A 21,149-nucleotide genomic window follows, 5' to 3' on the forward strand; every position below is an offset into this window, starting at 1 on the left:
ATAAAAAAAAAAAAACAAGTCTGAGAAATTGTCATGGCCAGGAAGAGCCTAAGTTAGGAGACCTGACTAGATGGGTTCTGGAAGACAGCCTGCAACAGTAAAACAATGTTAGGTAAAGACAAAGGAAATCTGAATAAAATATATACTTTAATTAATAATAATGTATCAAAAATGGCTCATCTCCATATTACTGTAAGATGTTAATGATAGGTAAAACTAGGTGTGGGGTATAAAGAATCTCTGTACTATGACATTTTTTCTGTATACCTAAAAACCATTATAAAATGTTAAAAGTTTATTTAAAAATTAGACTTTGTTGCACTGATATTGTTAGGAATAGAGAAGAAATCTGAACAATAATTAAGAAAATGTAACAATCCTAAATGCATATTTATGTAACAACGAGCTTCAAAACGCATTCAGCGCAAGATATGTGGCTGAATGTAAAAATTAACAAATAGATGATTTTAGTTGGATATGAAAATATATCTTTTTCTATAGTTGACAGGTCAAATAGAAGAAAATCACTAATCATCTGGAAGAGCTGAACAACAAACACCATCAATGAACTTGATCAAATTGAAACTTACAAACACTCTATGAACATCAACAGAATATCCATTGTTCTCAAAGGCACAGGGAATATCCACTAAAATGAACCATATTCTGGGTGATAAAACAAACATTAACAGATGAGAAAATCAGAATAATAGAAAATACAGTCACTCAATATAACAGAATTAAACTAGAAATTAATAACAGAAATATATATATATAAATGCCCAAATATTTGGAAATTAAATACCACACTGAAAATAAACCACAGGTAACTAAATAACTAAGAAAAAACCCCATAGGTAAAGTCACAAAAGAAATTTAAAAATATTATGAGTCCAATGGAAATGTAAAGACAACATATAAAATTTTGTGGAATGCATCTAAAAGAGCATATAGAGGGAAATTTATAGCATTAAATGTATATATTAGAAAAGAAGAAACAGCCCAAAACAATGATCTAAGCTTCTACCTTATTAAACTAGAAAAATAAAGGCAAACCAATCCCATATTAATCAGGAGGAAGGAATAATGAAGAATAGAATTCAGTTTAATTGAGAAGAAAAAACAGTACAGATAATGAGTCAACACAAACATTTGTTCTTTGAATACAAGTCAGTAAAATTGATTTACCTCTAACTTATCCCCCCACACCTCCAAAAAAAAGAAAGAAAAAAGCTACATATTAGAAATACACGGAATGAAAGAGGGAACATCCCTACCAATAATAAAAGTATATTACAAATAACTTTAGGCCTATAAATTTACCAGCTTAGATGAAAGACAAACCTCCATAAAATACACGAACTGCCAAATATGTTCAAGAGGAAATGCATAACCTGAAGAGTTCTATGTCTACTAAAAGTTGGATTTGTAATTAAATACTTTCCAACAAAAGAAAACTTAGTCTTCACTGGATTTTATCAAGCATTAAAGAAAGAAGTAAAAAATTACAAATTCTACACAAACATTTTTACAAAATTGATGGGAGAGAACATTCCCTAAATCCTTTTATGAGACCAGCATTCCCTGATGCTGAAGCCAGATACTACAGAGACATTACAAGAAAAAAACAAGAGACGATTATTTCTCATAAACATTAATGTCAAAATTCTCCCACAAGATACTGTCAAATTGAATTCAATAATATATTAAATTATACTTATCCCTTTAGCAGCATTTTGACCTGCAATTATATTTAGAAGGAATATCCAATTTGATAATTAAATATATTATACATTGTTACTAAATAATTATCTGTTATAATTGGGAAATAGTCTAAAACCCAATGAAAAGAAACTGAATAAAATATGCACTGAATACTAATATAAGCGCACAAAAATAGCTTGCATTAATTACAAATATTTTAAAAAATAAATTTAATGATAGAATAATACTATTAAAATTAAAAGCAATCTGCTAAATATTTAATTAACTGTGGTTACTTCCAGGTTCCTACTTTTCCTATTTTTTTATTTTTAAAAATATTGAGTGTGTATTATTTTATTGGGTTGAAAATATAATACATTTTATATAAAAGAAAATCTATCTGTGCTTGATTATTTCAAAATATAATTTCAAAATCCCTACAATATATAATCTACATACAAGTCTGCAAGAACAATTTGTTTAAAATATCTCAATTGGGTGTGTACTATTTTCCACATGAAATACCACTGTGCTTTTAAAGTTGCATCATACAATAAATCTAAAACAGCAAATAAGACCAAAATAACGTTGTAACAAAGTATACATTATTTTTTCCTACGTTATAGCACTATAAATACTAAAGCATATTATTTTATGCCTCTGTCAATATTTGGTTTTAGCCAGGACTTATTATCAAAGATGTTACAGAAATTTGGCCAGGATTGGTGACAACATGATTATTTTTCATCCTGTGGCCATGGCAGACATCACTAACTGATTATGAGCTCACATACAGCTTAAATATGCTTTTAACCACTACGCCTGGTGTTCACTAGGAATCATTCACTATCAAGATACAGTTTGAAATATATTTGCCATTCTTAATGAAAATAATGCTTGGATATCTTCCTAATTATTTACAATTTGTTAGCAAATGTTCAATCAAAACTCTCAAGGTATGAACCACACCTATATTTTATCTTAGCTAGCATACCATTTTTCATCAATTTCAGTTACAGGATTAAGACATGTATTATATACCTTTCTCATCAAACATTTTTCACTTAAAAGATTATTGTTTTAAGAACAATTCAATGACTAAAATACAGCTTTAACTTTCAGGAGCCCTGTATGTTTACATAATTAATACTAACACCAAGCAATGGATATTCATTCTCCATTCACAGATGCCAAAAAATGTGAAAACGCATGAACTCTCAATGTATATGTCTGCGGAATTCTTATCCAAATTTTCACGCGACATAAAACATAGGCAAGGGGGCCGGGCACAGTGGCTCACGCCTGTAATCCCAGCACTTTGGGAGGCCGAGGCAGGCGGATCACCTGAGGTCAGGAGTTGGAGACCAGCCTGGCCAACATGGAGAAACCCCATCTCTATTAAAAATACAAGGTTAGCCATGCATGGTGGTGTGTGCCTATAATCCCAGCTACCCGGGAGGCTGAGTCAGGAGAATCACTTGTACCCGGGAGGCAGAGGTTGCAGTGAGCCGAGATCATGCTGTTGCACTCCAGTCTGGGCAGCAAGAGTGAAACTCTATCTCAAAACAAACAAACAAACAAACAAAAAACAAAAACAAAGAAAACATAGGCAAGGAGCAGAACCAAGCAGCAGTGGCTTCAGAGCAGTCAAAATAATGATCACAAAGTCCGTTTTCCACAGCAGAAACATGTATTCATAGAATATTCCTTTACATCTTACTCATAGTCTATTGCTTTTTTCAGATGATTTTAGTTGTTTTCCAATCCATAGCAAACAAGAAGCAGAAAAAAATATGGAAGTAGAAGGGAAGCGCTGTGGACTATCATTACCTAGGCCCACTGTTGATGACGATGGCCTTCATCGTCATCATGGACCCAGAGAGAAAACAGCCATTATAAAAACGCTTCCAATTTAGGAAGCTAGAATAATGGTTTCTACTCCATTCTCCTTGCAGTCCAAAGAAATCAACTAAAAGGTTGACAAATAGGAAAAAGAATCTTTCCTGAGGAGGAAAACCAGCATATATCCCAAAATACAACCAACCAACTATAAAGAATATAGGCTCATTATGTTGAAAATTGGAAAACCTCAGGAATGATTAGTAAAGTTACTACACAATACACAAAATTCTCTAAAAGTACCTAGCACCACGCTGAGTGGCTGAACCAACTTATTCTTGTGCAGAACTATGTCAAATACTTGAGGTGATTCTGCTGTATTTTAATTCTACATCCCTAAATAAGATGATTCTGTTGCTATTTCTTAACTTTTCAGTTTTTAACATAATCAGTTAGTACTCCAAATTAAAAGATGAGGTTAAACATCATTTACCTCTCTCCCCCCTGTCATCATGCACAGACACCCTTCCCGTCTCCCCATCCTACCAATACAATAACAACCTTGTGGTTTTACATCAATCTTTGGTCTTTACATTACTGGGACAGTATAAATGCTCTTCACAGCTGAGCCGTGTGGTATTCTCTGTCTGCTTTTTATTGGCTGCACACCTGTTTAAAAATTGTCCCTGGTAATAGTTATCTTCTTCTTTGTGTGCTTAATTTTCTGTGTATTTATGACAAATTCAAAGTCACACCTTCTCCCAACATCCAAATCTGTATCATATCAGATACTATATTAACTTTTTCTTTATAAAAGAAATCCTCAAAATACTTTCTGTTTTCAAGGAATTTTTAAAACTTTGTTCTAAAACCCTTCTAGTGTTTTAGCTTTCCTAGTTCTGGAGAGATGACTAAAATTAAACTAATTCTTTAAAAGCAAACTTTTCCCTTTAGTAATTTATATATTCTTTTAATGTTCAGTGTTTACACATTTTTCAAAGATATAACTTGGCTAAGCCTATTCTCATTTATTTTACTCTATATATGATGATGTTGGGGTCTTAAATGTAGAAACTCTTTCCATTCTAGAAAATTGTCTTTATTATTTCTTTGATTCTTTTATTGATTATTTTTTCTACTTTCTTCATTCTAAAACTTTTCATTTAGATACTAACCCACTGGCTTTGTTCTGTAATTCTTGTGTTCTTTCTCTGGCTTTTATTTATTTGTCTTTCTCATTCTGGGCGAGTTTGTTAACTTTATCTTTTAATTATTCTATTGAGTTGTTATATTCATTTTACTATGATTTTAATTTCCAAGAGCATGTTTATGTACAGATGGACTAAATCGATTATCGCACATTCATCTTTCACAGCTTCCAGAATTCTGTCATTGTTGTCTCCTTTCTTGGACTTTTTGCCTTTGTGAATCTGTGCCTTTAAAATATGCTTACTGGCATTTTAATGGGGTTTTGAAAGCAGTGGGGCTAATTATGTAATTTTTGGTCATTTTTATTTACTTAAAATTCTCTCAAGTAAAATTTAACTTTTTAAAACGTTCTATTACAGAACATCTGTCTTTTAACATAAGTTACCTCAAATATTTTTTGAATGTACCACACTTTAATGTGTATCTACAATATGAATGTATATATAGAAATATAATATGATAGCATTGTCTTTAACAATAAGAACTAGCATATTTAACAAATATCAGAACTTTTGCTGAAAAAAAGTTTCAATATCAATTTTAAAATTATCTAAATGGATTGTCATTTGAACAGTACTGCCTCAAAAGGACTTGAAAATGTCTCTTACAAATAAAACAGAACAAAACATCTAAAAGATCTGATACCTAATTAAGCAAATGTTTGTCCTTTTCATTATGTATTACAGATCTGCACTGATGGAAACTTTGGGCATGAAATTAACCATTAGACTTTGTATATTACTGACAGAAGAGGCTGCTAGTTATCTACCTCAGTAACAGATCTCTAAACATACAGGGCACAAATATTTTTTTTTTTTTTTTTTTTTTTTTTTTTTTTTTTTTTTTGAGACAGAGTCTCGCTCTGTCACCCAGGCTGGAGTGCAGTGGCGCCATCTCAGCTCACTGCAAGCTCCGCCTCCTGGGTTCACGCCATTCTCCTGCCTCAGCCTCCCGAGTAGCTGGGACTACAGGCGCCCGCCACCTCGCCCGGCTAGTTTTTTGTATTTTTCAGTAGAGACGGGGTTTCACCGTGTTAGCCAGGATGGTCTTGATCTCCTGACCTCGTGATCCGCCCGTCTCGGCCTCCCAAAGTGCTGGGATTACAGGCTTGAGCCACCGTGCCCGGCCCAGGGCACAAATATTTTAATACACATCTGAAAATGAGTTCTAAGGTTTTCCTTTTTAAGAAACTGTTGATTTTTAAAAACAGACTATTTGACCGAATAATCTACCCTGTATGCATGGAAATCAAATTATGATAGAATCCCATATAGTATTATTATAAAGTGTTCTGAATATTTGTTTGTATTCAAGTTCATACTCACACTAGTGATGAATTATGCAAAACCATTGCCCTAAAGTATTCTGCATGATCTTGGATTTCCTGTGGGGTGAGATTAATTTGCACTATTTTTTTTTTCCTCCTTCAGAACCAGTATCTTTTAAATGGCATCCATATTTGTCTTCTTTCAGGTCCCACCTGAAGGCAGAAAATGAAATACTGCAAGAATAAATTACTAGCAGGACTTTTCTACCTAATACCTGGAAGCTTTGTTATTGATTGAAACTGTATATACCTCTTAACATCAGTTTGCTTTTGGCAGAAGCTTGTTTTCATTTTTGTAATGAAACTATGTTAACTAATTATATACATTAATCTTAAGCACAAAGTATAATTTTTAACCCTTGGTATACTATTAGAACCCATTCGGCCTCATTTTAGGGTTGTTTCTTTTATGAATATCACCTCCACTTTGTAAGAATATTTCATAATTTTTATTTTTTCTCAGGATACAAAGAAAATTCACTTTTTTTTTTCCCATTGGAGTGAAATCTTTTCTGTCTTAAAATTATTGTTTGGGTCCTTTAGGTCACTTTATAAATCTAAGATAAGCTGTAAAATCTTAGTGTTCTTATTTTTTCTATGTCAAATATTTTGCTCTTTTTTCTTCTTAGAAATTACAACGCATTATTCATCAATGGGGACACATATACACGTGTAGAATTGCTCTTCCGTATCCATGGGGGATTGGCTGCAGGATCCCTTCAGATACCAGCATTTATAGATGCTCAAGTTCCTCAGGTAAAATGGTGCAGTATTTGCATGTAACCTATGCACATCCTTCCGTATACTTTAAAACATTCTAGATTACTTATAATGCCTAATACAGAGTAAGTGCTATGTAAATAGCTGTATATTGTATTTTTTATTTGTATGATTTTCTATTGCTATTATTTTTTTCTCTCAAATATCTGTATCTGGTTGACTCTGTTATGTGGAACCCATGGATATGAAGGGTTGACTATGTTTTTCTGTGTGTGTGTGTGTGTTTATGTGTATTTAAAACCACAGTAAACATACGTGTGCATATGTCTTTATAGTAGAATGATTTATATCCCTTTGGGTATATACCCAGTAATGGGATTGATGGGTCAAATGGTATTTCTAGTTCTACATCCTTGAAGAAGTGCCATCCTGTCTTCCACACTGGTTAAACTAATGTACATTCCCATGAACAATGTAAAAGTGTTCTTACTTCTCCATAGCCTTGCCAGCATCTATTGTTTCTTGACTTTTTAATAATCGCCATTCTATCTGGAGTGAGATGGTATCTCATTGTGGTTTTGATTTGCATTTCTCTAATAATCAATGATGTTGAGCTTGTTTTCGTATGTTTGTTGATCACATAAATGTCTTCTTTTGGGAAGTGTCTGTTCATATCATTTGCTCACTATTTGGTGGGGCTATTTGTTTTTTTCTTGTAAATTTGTTTAAGTTCCTTGTAAATTCTGGATATTAGACCTTCGTCAGATGGGTAGATTGCAAAAATTTTCTCCCATTCTGTAGGTTGCCTGTTCACTCTGATGATAGATTATTTTGCTGGGCAGAAGCTCTTTAGTTTAATTAAATCCCATTTGTCAATTTTGGCTTTTAAGCAATTGCTTTTGGCAATTTTGTCATGAAGTCTTTGCCCATACCTATGTCTGAATGGTATTGCCTAGGTTTTCTTCTAGGGTTGTTATGGTTTTGTGTTATACATGTAAGTCTTTAATCCATCTTGAGTTAATTTTTGTATAAGGTGTAAGTAACGAAGGGGTCCAGTTTCAATTTTCTGCTATGGCTAACCAGTTTTCCCAGCACCATTTATTGAATAGGAGATCCTTTCCCCATTACTTGTTTTTGTCAGGTGTGTCAAAGATCAGATAGCAAAGTCATGTAAGCAATCCAAATGCCCATCAACGATAGACTGGATAAAGAAAATGTGGTACAAATACACAATGGAATACTATGCAGCCATAAAAAAGGAATGCGCTCACATCCTTTGCCGTGACATGGATGACGCTGGAAGCCATTATCCTCAGCAAACTAACACAGGAACAGAAAACCAAACACTGCGTGATCTCACTCATAATTGGGAGCTGAACAATGAGAACACATGGATACAGGGAGGGGAACACCACACACCAGGGCCTGTTGAGGGGTGAGGGAGGGGAAGGGGAGGGAATTTAGAGGATGGGTCAATAGGTGCAGCAAACCACCATGGCACACATATTCCTATGTAACAAACCTGTACGTTCTGCACATATATCCCAGAACTTAAAGTAAAATTTAAAAAAATTAAATAAAATAAAAAATAAAACTTTTGAGTTTGCTCTCTTTAAATTCTTATTAAAATTTTTAACAAAGTTGATTTTCATGTTTTCTTCATTTTTACTTTAAAAATGTTTTGTAAAACAACTTCCAGCAGCAAGAGCTCACTGATGCAATCAGGTAGGAACTGAGCAAGTCAAATACCGCAGAGAGAAATACACTAAGGAGAGACAGGACTTTAATCTGGAGGAAAACAAAATCCTACAAACACCAACTGTTCACAACAGCAAATCCCTACATTTTGTGAGCTAGAAGAGGAAAATGGAGACAACCAGAAGGAGGGAAATGCCAACCTACTCTGAAAGCCTTCAGACATGACTCTCGCGGTAAGTTCTTTCCCTCTTATTTAGCTGCTTTTTCCTGGCCTTTACAACAGAATGGAAGAGAATCATGTAACAGTTCCTGTAACAATTATGCAGAAAACACTAAAACTCATCAGGTAAGGTCACCACACATTGAAATATTTTCATGTCAAGATAAAGTTGCACATTTTCCACAATTCAATGCTAAAATTAAGAGGAGAAAGGCTTAGGAAGCTTTTTTGCATAGAGTGCTGATAAACAACAATTGAGCAAATTTAGCCGGGCGCGGTGACTCACAGTTGTAATCCCAGCACTTTGGGAGGCCGAGGTGGGTGGCTCACGAGGTCAGGAGACGGAGACCATCCTGGCGAACACGGTGAAACCCTGTCTCCACTAAAAACACAAAAAAGTAGCCGGGCGTGATGGCGGCGCCTGTAGTCCCAGCTACTCCCGAGGCTGAGGCAGGAGAATGGCGGGAACCCGGGGGGCGGAGCTTGCAGTGAGCCGAGATGGCGCCACTCGCTTCAGCCTGAGCTACAGAGCGAGACTCCGTCTCAAAAAAAAAAAAAGAATTGAGCAAGTTTGCTGTTGTATTGTAACATTTCTCTCAGGTTTGTGTTTCCTATCATGTTTGATATTCCATGAGTAATTGAGATCAGCCCTGTGTAAGGTAAGATCATAATATGTGGAACAAATGGCATTGTAAGTGCTTTCAGAGGGGAATATTTATAAGAAAGTGTCCTAAAAATGATTTCTTCAGCTTGAGGAATTATAAAATGATAGGAAGTCTCTCAAGTTAGCCTTCATGCAATTTTGTAGATTAAAACATAACATTCGTCCAGAATTTAAAGACTTACATGCCTCCCTAAACTGTCACAATGCTTTACTAAATCTGTGAAATCAGTGCTCAAATGTAAACAATATATTGTAAATTTACTGTGGATTTTCAACCTTTTTTAGATTTCTGCACGTGAATATTTTAATAACGCAACTACAATCACCACAAAGTTAGCTTTTTAAATTGCAGACGGTAGTGCATGCCACACTAATTTGTAGTGGCCTTTTCGAGGGCTTGTCCCAGGGAAAATATTTTGTAGAGTATAGGGGAGTGGGAGGAAGGGGAGGAATTTTTTTTATTTAAAGTTGATTGCTGCACTATCTTTTTCTCTATTGCCTGCATGAATAATAATGAGGAATATTTTGTGACTTTAACTGATAAATATGTTACAAAACCAGGTATTTAATCTTTTACATCATGTCTTCGGCTATTTGTGTTTTAATGAGTAATTTCAATGGTCTGAAACATGATTCTGAGCCTCACATAATATCTTACTGTGGAACTCAAAAGTTTGATCACTGAATTGGCAGTTATTATTACCTAGGTATCCCTGCTGTTACACAGGTGTTTAGATACCTGTTCCAGAATGAAGCTGCTTTTGAATTTGGTTATGTTGAAATGCAAGAAATAACAATGACGGCAGCAGCAATTAAAGTAACAGAAATCATGACATAAAGGAAAACCAATGAGAAGTTCTGCAGTTTTCTTTCTTTCTTCCTTTTTTTTTTTTTTTTTTTTGAGACGGTGTCTCGCTCTGTCGCCCAGGCTGGAGTGCAATGGCGAGATCTCGGCTCACTGCAGCCTCCACCTCCTGGGTTCGAGCGATTCTCTTGCCTCAGCCTCCCGAGTAGCTGGAACTACAGGCACGTCCCACCAAGCCCAGCTAATTTTTGTATTTTTAGTAGAGGCGGGGTTTCACCATGTTGGCCAGGATGGTCTTGATGTCTTGACCTTGTGATCTGCCTGCCTCGGCCTCCCAAAATGCTGGGATTACAGGCATGAGCCACCGCACCGGGCCTGCAGTTTTGTTTTAATAAGTAAAGTGAGACTTGGGTGGTGGGAAGAAGGAATTAGGCAGTCTCCCTGGCACCCTGTATGTGTGTGTGCACTCGCTCATGTGTTGTCTATATGTAAGCCACTCCCTTTTCTTTCCTTTGAAACTAGTAAAGTTAAAATAGGGGAGAAATCCTGTATGTTGCAATGATAGCATTTTGGAAAATTTTAAAAATCAAACTCTCCGTGCTCTCCATCTTGATTTCTGCTTGAGTTGTTATGTGCCGTATTTTTTTTGAATTCTGATTATCAGAAGTTTTACTACATTTTTGAAGAAATAATCCAATTTCATCTGCTTTCCAGATTTTGTACATCTCACTTCATGAAGCAACACTTGTTGATAGTGTAGTTTTCTAAATGCTGCAAATTTGCAGCCGTTACCACTACAAAGAAGTTTGGATGAGGGATTTTTTTTCTTTGTTAAAATAGTTCCTATTTCTGTAGAAATTTCATTTTTAGATTAAACTGTGATGATGAGCTATCATAATTCAAGCATAGATTTCTTTTTTTCTATCACACATTCATTGTCATACAGTAGTAGTAAAAACATCAAAGATGCAGCAAGCTTATGAAGTACTATTTTCTGAAAAAAAGGAGGCATTTTCATCTTTATTATTGTACTTTTGGTTATGCAAACACTTTGATAATATAAACAGTTACGTCCTCTATAAATCTGGTCAGAAACCTCTTTTGATTTTGTTACGTAAGTTAAATAGTCTATAGTAGGTAGAGTACTGGGTACAAGTGGTCCAAACTAAGATAAGAGACTAAAATAAAAAGCTAAATCTTAAAAGAAACTGGATTTATGCACTAAAAGTTTGGTGCCTTGGTCTAATATTAACATGATGTCTGTGTAAAATGACAAAAAGAACCAGTGTTGAATCACGCTATATTTTCCGTCATCTCAGATTGCTAAATGTATGGTTTCCAAGAGGTCTGAATGAATGAATGAATTATTATATACATTTGCTGTCATGTATACATGACAGTTGTGTCATTGTTAGAGATTTCAGTAGTTAAAATGGGAAACAGAAGCTTAAGTTACTTTCCTTATCAAAAAAATAAAAAACTGAAAATACAAAGGGTCTCATTGGATCCAGTACACAGCAGTAAGCATTTATTAGGTTAGGGGTGGAGACACAAAGAATAAGCTGCATTTGCAAATACATTTATGTTTATCAAGGATTGCAGAGCAGCAATGTGAAACACCAATAGTGTTGGCGGTGAGGAGGCCACCGTCACACCCATTCATTTGAAATACATGGTGTAGAGATCTTGCCCTGGGAGTTGGTAACTTTTGTCCTGACCTATGTTATTAATTTGTTTTATGAAAAAGAAATCAATTAATCTCCCTAGGCCCATTTATTCAGCTATAAAATGAGAATTTGTACTAGAATCTGTGATAATCTACGGACAGCAAGCAGGTAGGCTAAAAATTTTTCCCCATCTGGAAGGTGTTTGATTTGCGTAGCAGGTAAATAATAAGAAAAAAGTTCCTATTTGTCAAAGTTCACTCTTTATTATTTATACCTGATTAACTTTCTTTATTTACATCACCTACCTGGTCAATTTAGGCATTTAATTTTTGTGTGTGAATCTTCTCTGCTGGTAAAATCTAATGACTCAGTATATAATTTTTTTCATACCTTTAAAGAATTTATAACTTGGTTTGGAACTATAACCCATAGGCCCTTGGAAAAAATAATTATAAACACAAGTGAATAATTGGGGAAAAAATAGATGAAGAAAAAGATTGAAGGGTAGAATTATCATTTGTTAATATTTTTCTCATCAGCGTAATTCTATTCAAAACACTTATGCAAAAAAAAGCCAAAAACAATACATTCCCCAGTGTTAAGGGCTCACCCAGAAAGAAAAAAATGCACGTAAGTTATTCTTTTAATTTGCCTGTCTTCACTTAGCCCTTCATTCAGACCATTCACACCATGCTAGCTTGTCAGGAAGTTGCATTATCATTGCTTAAAACTCTGCTCCTTATTGTATAAGCTCCAAAGGGGCGGGGACTCCATCCCTTCCCCATCTCTACATTCACAGTACACAGCCTGATAAACTACTATATTTTCAAAAACATTGATAAATGACTAGAATATTTCATTCCCAAATGTTGGTGGTGGAAAATATAAACCACCAGCATGTGGCTTAGATAGGTGGGATGACTGAATGACAATGGTTTATCAGGGGAAATCAGCTGATTGATGCTGATGCTCTAAGTTGAGGTACAGGACGCACTCTCCATTGGTGCAGCAGGCTCTGTTACGCTTCTCCAGCATCTGCTTCCTCCACCCTTTGAACCCAGCTATAGCCGAGTGACTCATACTGGCATCTTAAATGTGGATAAATGACGTTCTCAAGTCAGTAGAAGTCATCAGAGCTAAGGCCTCTCAGCTTTGATCCCCCATTTCTAATATTCTGTTCTGTGAGGCTGAGACAGGAATTCTGAAAATACTATTTCAGACTTTGCAGTTTGCTTCCTGCTGGGCTGTGTCACTGTGGAGCCTCAAACAGGGCTCCTGGAGAGCAGGTAGTGAGAGGGGAGATTGGCCTCTTCTTGTGGATTTCTTCCTGTCAACAGTGCTCATGCTAAAGTCCCTCACTGCTAATGCGGCAATTTGTTCCAATAGCAGTGGGCTCCAGGTTCCAGAATTCCTACACACTAGCAGAAATTACCAGAGAGTGCCCGTCCCTCAAGAGCCTGACTCTCTGCTCTACGGGACACTCTGGAAGTTCCTAGTTTCTGATAACCTCCAGCATCTCCTTTTGTGCCCTAGTCCTAAACGCCAAGTGGCTTCCTGCACTTTCTGTCTCATTGGTATTCTCTCCTTGATCCTTTTCCCTTTATAGTTCTCTATTTTTTATATTAAATGATCTCTCCAAATAACTGATGTGTTTTTCTCAACCAACCCTTTTCTGAAGCAGAGCCAGGACACCTTGTCCTAGGCTCCTCTCTCTGATCACTCAACTACCTTTTGAATAGGGGCGCATCCATCCTTCAGGGTCTTGGGTGAGCATGACAGCATTGCAAGGGGATGGTGTTGGAGGCTGGGTCGCTGTGCACGAAGATGGTGGAGAGGAGACAGGCAAGGCCACACAGCAATGGCTGCGTCCTGAAGAAGGAGGCTCCACTTTCCTTTGTTTCCCCCCGGGGTTTCAGGTTTCAGCAGAACCTAATGCCATTAGCTTGTATCCTTTGCAAATTTGTATCATCTTTACAGTTTGCCGGTTTATCCATTTACTTAGTAACTGCTTATTTTTCATAATCATTAACCCATTTCCCAGCATGAAGTACAGTTTTCTTGTCCTAATCTTCCCTACGCATATCCCATTTATTATGAAAAAAAAATCAAAAGCCGTATTCTTGAAATAGTGACATTTTCAATGATATTCTGTGTCACTTAATAAAATGTTATTTATATTGAACAGCTATGTTTTCAAGATAAGGCATCTATTTTGAGGGTGGAGAAGAGGGCATTTTACCTTAATGTTTCCTCTCCTGTTTCTGTTTGATGCAAATGGACATTTGATTTTTCTTTACGTACACATGACACCCATCCCATTCAAGCAATGAGTCACTCAGCAACCCTGTCCATGTTCTGCGCACGGAACAACCACACGCCATCTCTTGAAGTTGGTTCTAACACCACAGGAGAGGCGGGCAGCTGAGCATGGGCAATGTGGGCCCTCTGGTCTCATTTGCTTTTCCAGACAAGTGAACATTTTATTTTTGAAAACTCATACTCGGGTCTTTTCTACATTAGCACAGTGATACTAAATTACTAAATTGTGGTTTGGCCATCACTTCTTAACAAACCCACAATGGTGTTCAGCCAAGATCAGAGCTGGCATAATTAAAACAATCATGGAGCGAGTGCGTGCGTGCGTGCGTGCGTGTGTGTATATGTGTGTGTGTTTGAAGAAGGATACTGAGAAAGCTAAGGTTCCAGCTGGCCAACGCTGGCCTAAGAAGGCTTCCACCCTGCTCACCATGTATCCCTCCAGACTCTCCAAAGGACGATGCCCTCCCACAAGCCAGGCCACTAGGAGACAGTCGGGCTCCGATGAGCAGTAGCAGGCCTGGCAGCAAGGACCAGGCCTGATTCCACCTTGAAATATTAGAACTGCAAAGGCAGGAAAGAATATTATTTTCAAAGGTCCATTGAAAGGTAAATGCAAGTCTACTGCGTGGCAGGGAAAAAAATAAAGTCCCTAAAACAATGGTTTTATGTTTTGAATTAAAATCCAAGCCTGTTCCATTTTATTTGTCTTTCAGATTGACTAGGAGGATCTCTTTTGGGAATAAGCGATGTTCATAAAGCCAGAGCTTCTCCCACCGTCCACCATTGAGGGAAGCAGTGCATCGGCAGCATACTAATGTGTATGCCCAAGCTTGGAGCCCACAGCTGTGCCTCCCATCATAGAAAGATTGACTCAGATGTCCAGATTTGACAATGAGTGCAACGTATGTATTTTATGTCTTTTTTCTTTTTTAACTTTTTTCCAGCATTGAATTAAGAACAAAAACCAAAGCTGTACAGTGAGTACAGTTAAGTAACCTACCCCAAGTAGGTGCGCAGCAGAGCACAGATACCCACCGTGCCCAAGGCTACAATGCAAGCGTTTAACGACCAGAATACACAGCCTGCTGTAGCATGAATGTTGTCGTCTTCTTTTCTTGGATAGCGTTCTAATGAAAACATACGCAAGGTTGTTAAAAGTACTTTATTATACTGATAATACAAACTATATATAAATAGAAGACACAGATAAGCAGAAAAAATAATCATTTTTTATATCTTGGACTATATCCTTAGATTTTTTCTTTACTTGGAGCTCTGTTAAAAATAAAATACACTCTGATAATATCATTCTTTGAGGCTTTCTGATAATAGTGAGAATAGTTAAAATAATAATAATTTGGACATATGATGTAGCAAAATATAACCTAAGTGATTTAACTTAAAGAAGCATTGACAAATTCAATCCTCATGAGAATTTTCTGAAGTGAGTAATATGATTTCCCCACTGTACAAATGGGAGCACCAAGAAAAAGAAATGCTAAGTGACTGATTGAGGACAGCCTACCTAGCAAATTACAGAGCCAGGTCTCGAATTCTCAAAGGCTCCAGAGCTCACTCTGTTAACCACAAGATACAGTACTGCAGTAAAATAATCTAGAATCCATAGATTGTATATTTCTAAAATTCAATTAACTGATCTTTATTTTTGGACAAGTAAGTCATTTCCAATTTTTAGAATTACAAATATTTTTGTGCACATATCTGTTTTCTTCAGAAAATTTATAAGGAATGGAGTTGGCTGCGTAAATGAGTATTTTTTAAGGTTTTTCATATATGTTCCCATTCTCACCCATGGAAAAGCAGGGGAGATTTACCTTCCTACCAAGAAGACTGAGGAGTGTGGGTTTTCTGCTCAGCTTCTCTAGCGTTGGTTATGATGATTGACTTCTGTGAACTTTGTGACAAATGGTTCTCAATTTGAATTCCAATTTACATTTGCTTATGAACTAATAAATTAAACCTGTTTCATTATTTGATAGCCTTTTTAGTTCATTTATTTAGTTTTGTTGTTGTAGTTAGTTAGTGCTTTTTAATGATTACACATTTTTTCTCCTGGTGTTTGCGTGGGTTGTATTGATTTGTGGAAGCTCGCTACATTAAAGTGAAGTTGTCTGTGTCATGGGAGAGAGGCAGACATGTATTCTTTGCCCTTTAACCTTTGAATGATAAATTGCTTGCTGTTCACTGTCTATAGATAAAATGCAAGCATCTAAGAATCCTAAGCTACGGATCAGGTTCCAGTCTTAACTATAGCTGTATAACCTTGGACAAACCACATCTCACTGGTCTTCAGTGTTCTCATCAGTAGAAAGAAGTCATTATCTCTCTCACTCTTACAGGGTCTTTCACCTGGGTGCTTCCCACCTACAGAGGTTCTGGGCCTTGTGCAGAGGGTGGCACATATTCAGAGCTGGACATTTCGCACACTAAATCCTCACCAGCCACCTCCCTGCTGAATCCACTTCCCTTGCTGGATACTGGCTTCATACTGGCAAAAGTCCTGCCTTAAACATCGAGCTCACCCTCCCATTCCCTGCTTTAAACTTTCAACACAGATGTCTAAATAGGAGGCCTTGCCGAATCCCTGAATAATGCTCAGGTAGCTCCTTACAAAACACACACACATACACACAAACAAGAAACAAAAACAAACAAACAAAAATTGCTCAAAAGGAAGCAACTGAACACGTTGCTTTAACAAATGGACTGGTTTTCTCCCTGCCATTCTAGACTGGTTTTCTCCCTGCCATTTTCTTTTTTTATTATTAAATTTTGATTTCTGCAATCTGCATCTTTTTTTCTACTTGGTATTTTAATTAGATAGTAGAATTTAAAAATAGGGTCTCCAGTATATTAAGGAAGTTGCAATGGCATTTAATTTATGTGGGACAGCTGGTAGATTTCTGATTTGAGAGGATATTTTTTAAAAATTCTGTCATCTGAACTTTGCTTTGGTAAGGCTGCAAATTAGCAGCTATTCATTCTTTAATGAACAAGGGTTCATGTAAATTTCAGCTATGAATAGGCAATCAGGATTTCTTTGGGCATAATGGGTTATTTACCAGGCTTCCATTTCAATTTTGAACTCTCTGCTTCTTTAAGCACCCTCCTATATAATTTCACAGCCATCTAATTACATATGTGTATATTTACCATATAGATACTGCTTTTGTGCCTATATCTACTCCAAATTGCTCATTAAAGTAGTGGCAAAAGCTCACTCTACCTGAAGTGGAGATATAATATTGAGTTAGCCATGATGAGTCCTGCAAGCTTGGAGCGGGGAGGCTGGGAACAGCCCCACGAGCTGGCTTTGGAGGCATGTGGCACACACACGGCTGTGGTGGCAGACGGTGGAGCCAAGGCACTTGCAATTTTGGACATTTCATTATTTTTTTTTTTCCATTGGCTTAAAAGCTTTACTTCAGGAATAATCTTCAGCTGTGTGAAAGATGGTCTATCTGTATTTTTTTTTCCTCCTATTTTTGGATAAGTTATAGACCTGACAGATTGTGAGGTTTAAGGAAGACCTAAGGCTATTGGCTTGAATTGGATTTCGGAGACTGGATGGTGGACGAGTGCCTAAAAGGACTTAGGATCAAGAAAATGAGCAATGGTTTTCTTGCTTCTACCCTTTCCAGGCTTCAGCCACCTTACTTCCTTTTGATTAAAGTCCCATTGAGGAGGAAACAAGAATGACAGGCACGTGTGGTCTCAGTGGTCATACCCATGGTTACAGTGGGAGTGAATTGCAGGCCCACTGGCCCTCTTGCCACTGTCTCCTAGTAGGATTCTAGCAAGTCACATTGCCTCTCTGGATGTTGTCTGTCTGTCTACTTTTTGGAATACGTGATGGTTTTGAAAAAGTTATCTATTAGGGGCATTAATGATCTAACATTCATTGATCTCTCCAGTCTAGCCTGAAGTCATCTATTTATAAACACAATTACACCATGTATGTATTTCAATGTGTTTATAGGTAACACATATAGTTTGATAGACTGGATTTGGAAACCATTCTTTGCTCTCAAAATTTAAATTTGTATCCTGTGCAATAATTGTCCAGAGCATATTCATCTGCAAGAGTACTGAGTCAGTGCAGAGCCCTGACAAATCCTATAGTCCTTCCTGTAAAGTTCTCTGAGCTGCCCAAGGGACAATCAGCCTAACACATGAAAAGCGCATGGAGGGATATCATGCAAAAGGCAAAGACTTGCAAATCTCTCAAGGCCAAGGTCATGTATGTTGAGCCCTCTGGCCCCACACTTAGTTTTCTGTGTAACCCAAAGCGTCCAAAAGACTTCTATTTTAAATAGAATCAAAAGAATGACAGTAACTTCAGCTCGCTTATGTGTATCCACATATTTGCTATAAAATATTAAAAACTGACAGGCTTGTTTAACCATTGCCACCCCAATGTTATTCCACTTTCCGCTTCCTCCACTACGTGTTCCCATTGGATTTGCAAGGTGATCAGCAATTTCAGCAGCCCTTTGAGAAGCAAGGGGCTCCCCTTTCCTCCCTGACAAAAGCCTCCATCACAACATTGCTGCCTCTCACAAAGGCCATTGCCAGTGCCAAGCACATGCAAGCTTAACGTGAGCTGGCTTGGTATGTCCCCAGCAAGTGGAGGAGGCTTCATGTTTTTTCTTGAATTGCCCAGTTTGTGTTCTCCTTTTGGCATGTAGAGGTACTGTGAACCCAGCTAATGAACAATGGTCATGCCTGTTATCTGGCACCGTGGGTATCTTTGTGCACTGTAGAATAGCAGAGAAGACAAGCTACCTTCCTGCATCTCCTTTCTCCGCAATGCTTCTAGAAAGGCCCCAGTGTTTTGGTTTGGTGGATAGAGTGCCAGCCATGGTACTGCTGCTAACTGGAGAGATAACTTTTGCCGAAGTGGGCTCAGAAGAGTGAGTGTCACTTCCACACTTCCAACTCAGAAGTGAGACACTTACTTATGACACACTGAAAAAAATACTAGACTCTGTGACATGTAGTTGTTTTTTATTTTCTTTTTGAGACAGAGTCTCGCTCTGTCACCCAGGCTAGAGTGCAGTGGTGACATCTTGGCTCACTGCAGCCTCTGCCTCCCGAGTTCAAATGATTCTCCTGTCTCAGCCTCCTTAGTGGCTGGGATTACAAGCGCACACCACTCCGCCTGGCTAATTTTTGTATTTTAGTAGAGACAGGGTTTCACCATGTTGTCCAGGCTGGTCTCCAGCTCCTGAGCTCAGGCAATTCGCCCACCTCGGCCTCCCAAAGTGCTAGGATTACAGGTGTGAGCCACCGCGCCTGGCCAACTCTGTGACATGTTACTCAAAGCCTTACAAAAAGCCCCAATCCCGGCCAAGCACAGTGGCTCACTCTTGTAATCCCAACACTTTGGGAGGCCAAGGTGGGAGGATCACTTGAGGTCAGGAGTTCAAGACCAGTCTAAGCAACATAACAAAACTCTGTCTCTACGAAATTGTTTTGAAATGTTAGCCAGGTGTGGCGGCTCATGCCTGTAGTCACAGTTACTCAGGAGGCTGAGGAAGGAGGATCACTTGAGACCAGGAGTTTGAGGCTGCAGTGAGCTATGGTTGCACTACTATGCTCCAGCATGGGCTACAAAGAGAGACTCTGTTTCAAAAAAAGAAAAGGAAATGATTAATCCTGCTTTTCTCTACCCTCCGCTGCCCCTTCTCACTTTGTACTGTGACTTGGCCACACCTCACCACTCCCCTGCACCGACTAGAGGGCTCTTCACTGCTTTTTGTTTGGCTAAGAATGCCCACTTTCTTCTTTCTGGAATTATCTAAATCCTTCTCCTACAAATGCTGTATCAGCCTCCTTGGCCCCTCCATGTAGACACGGCTTCCTCCTGGGTGCTCTTCTGGCTCCTGGTTGCCCCGTGCAGTGGCTTTTGCACAGGGATTAGCTGGGCCCTTCCCAGATACCTTTCCCCCACTGGGCTGGGCACTGGGCTGTGCTGGGCTCTGCAAGTTCTCATGCATTTCTTAATGATCATTGATACACATTAGTACTAGTTTTCCATGCTCCTTGTGGGGGGTGTAGCTAAAAGCTTTTTAGGGATCTCTGTCAGCTATAGACCTGACATCTGCACAGTATCTACCAGCCTCTGACTGCCGTGTCAGAGGCTGCTTCGGCAGCCCAGGCCTGACGCGGGATCTGGTCTTGGTTACACGGTCGTTCTGATGTAATGTCTCCCCTGTTGGGGCGCCTAGCCCAGCAGCCCAGCCTGTGGGGTGGAGAGAGGAAGGGAGGAGGCTATGACCTGAGACCAACCCCCTTTGAGGCTGTAAGGGGGCCTCCTGCTTACTTGGATTAGTCAATTAGGTAAATATTACTCCTGGGCCTGTCTGGAAAGAAATAACAAACAACATATTCTGCAAATGGAAAAGCTGATCCAGGCCCAGTGACTGACAATCCAGGTGGTGTCCCCGCCTGCCCAGCTCTAAATCAGGGTAGGTCATTAATATGCTAACAACGCCGAAGTCAATTGGCTCCCATGGCGACAGCTCTGAAGCCTTCATGAATAATCCATGCAGCACCTGGAGGCATGAAATTTTCATTGTAGATTCGGTAGAGGAGCTTTGGGTGTGGGGAATCACAAGCGGAAGACATGCCTAGCTCCTGGAGCATGGCGACCTACAGCCCTTGAGTCTGAGTACAGCACTGGCCACACCCCAGAGCCCAGAGAAAGCCTGACTCTTGGCCATGTGCCAGGAGACATAGAGGCTGGAAGCCTTCAGTCTGCATTGAAAACTAGAGCAAAAAATGGAATTCGTTTTCTAAAAACAGCTCTGATCCTGTGTTCTCTGACAATTTAGCATGAGCAGAGCACTTCCCAGACACCCTGTCCCAATGCATCCATAATGATCTCATTTCACAGTCTTTATCCTACAGAGGGATCTGACTCAGAGATCCACTTGATTTCAGGCTGCATTTTC

The sequence above is a fragment of the Theropithecus gelada genome, chromosome 13 (assembly GCF_003255815.1).
Source record: "Theropithecus gelada isolate Dixy chromosome 13, Tgel_1.0, whole genome shotgun sequence".
Taxonomy (NCBI): Eukaryota; Metazoa; Chordata; class Mammalia; order Primates; family Cercopithecidae; genus Theropithecus; species Theropithecus gelada.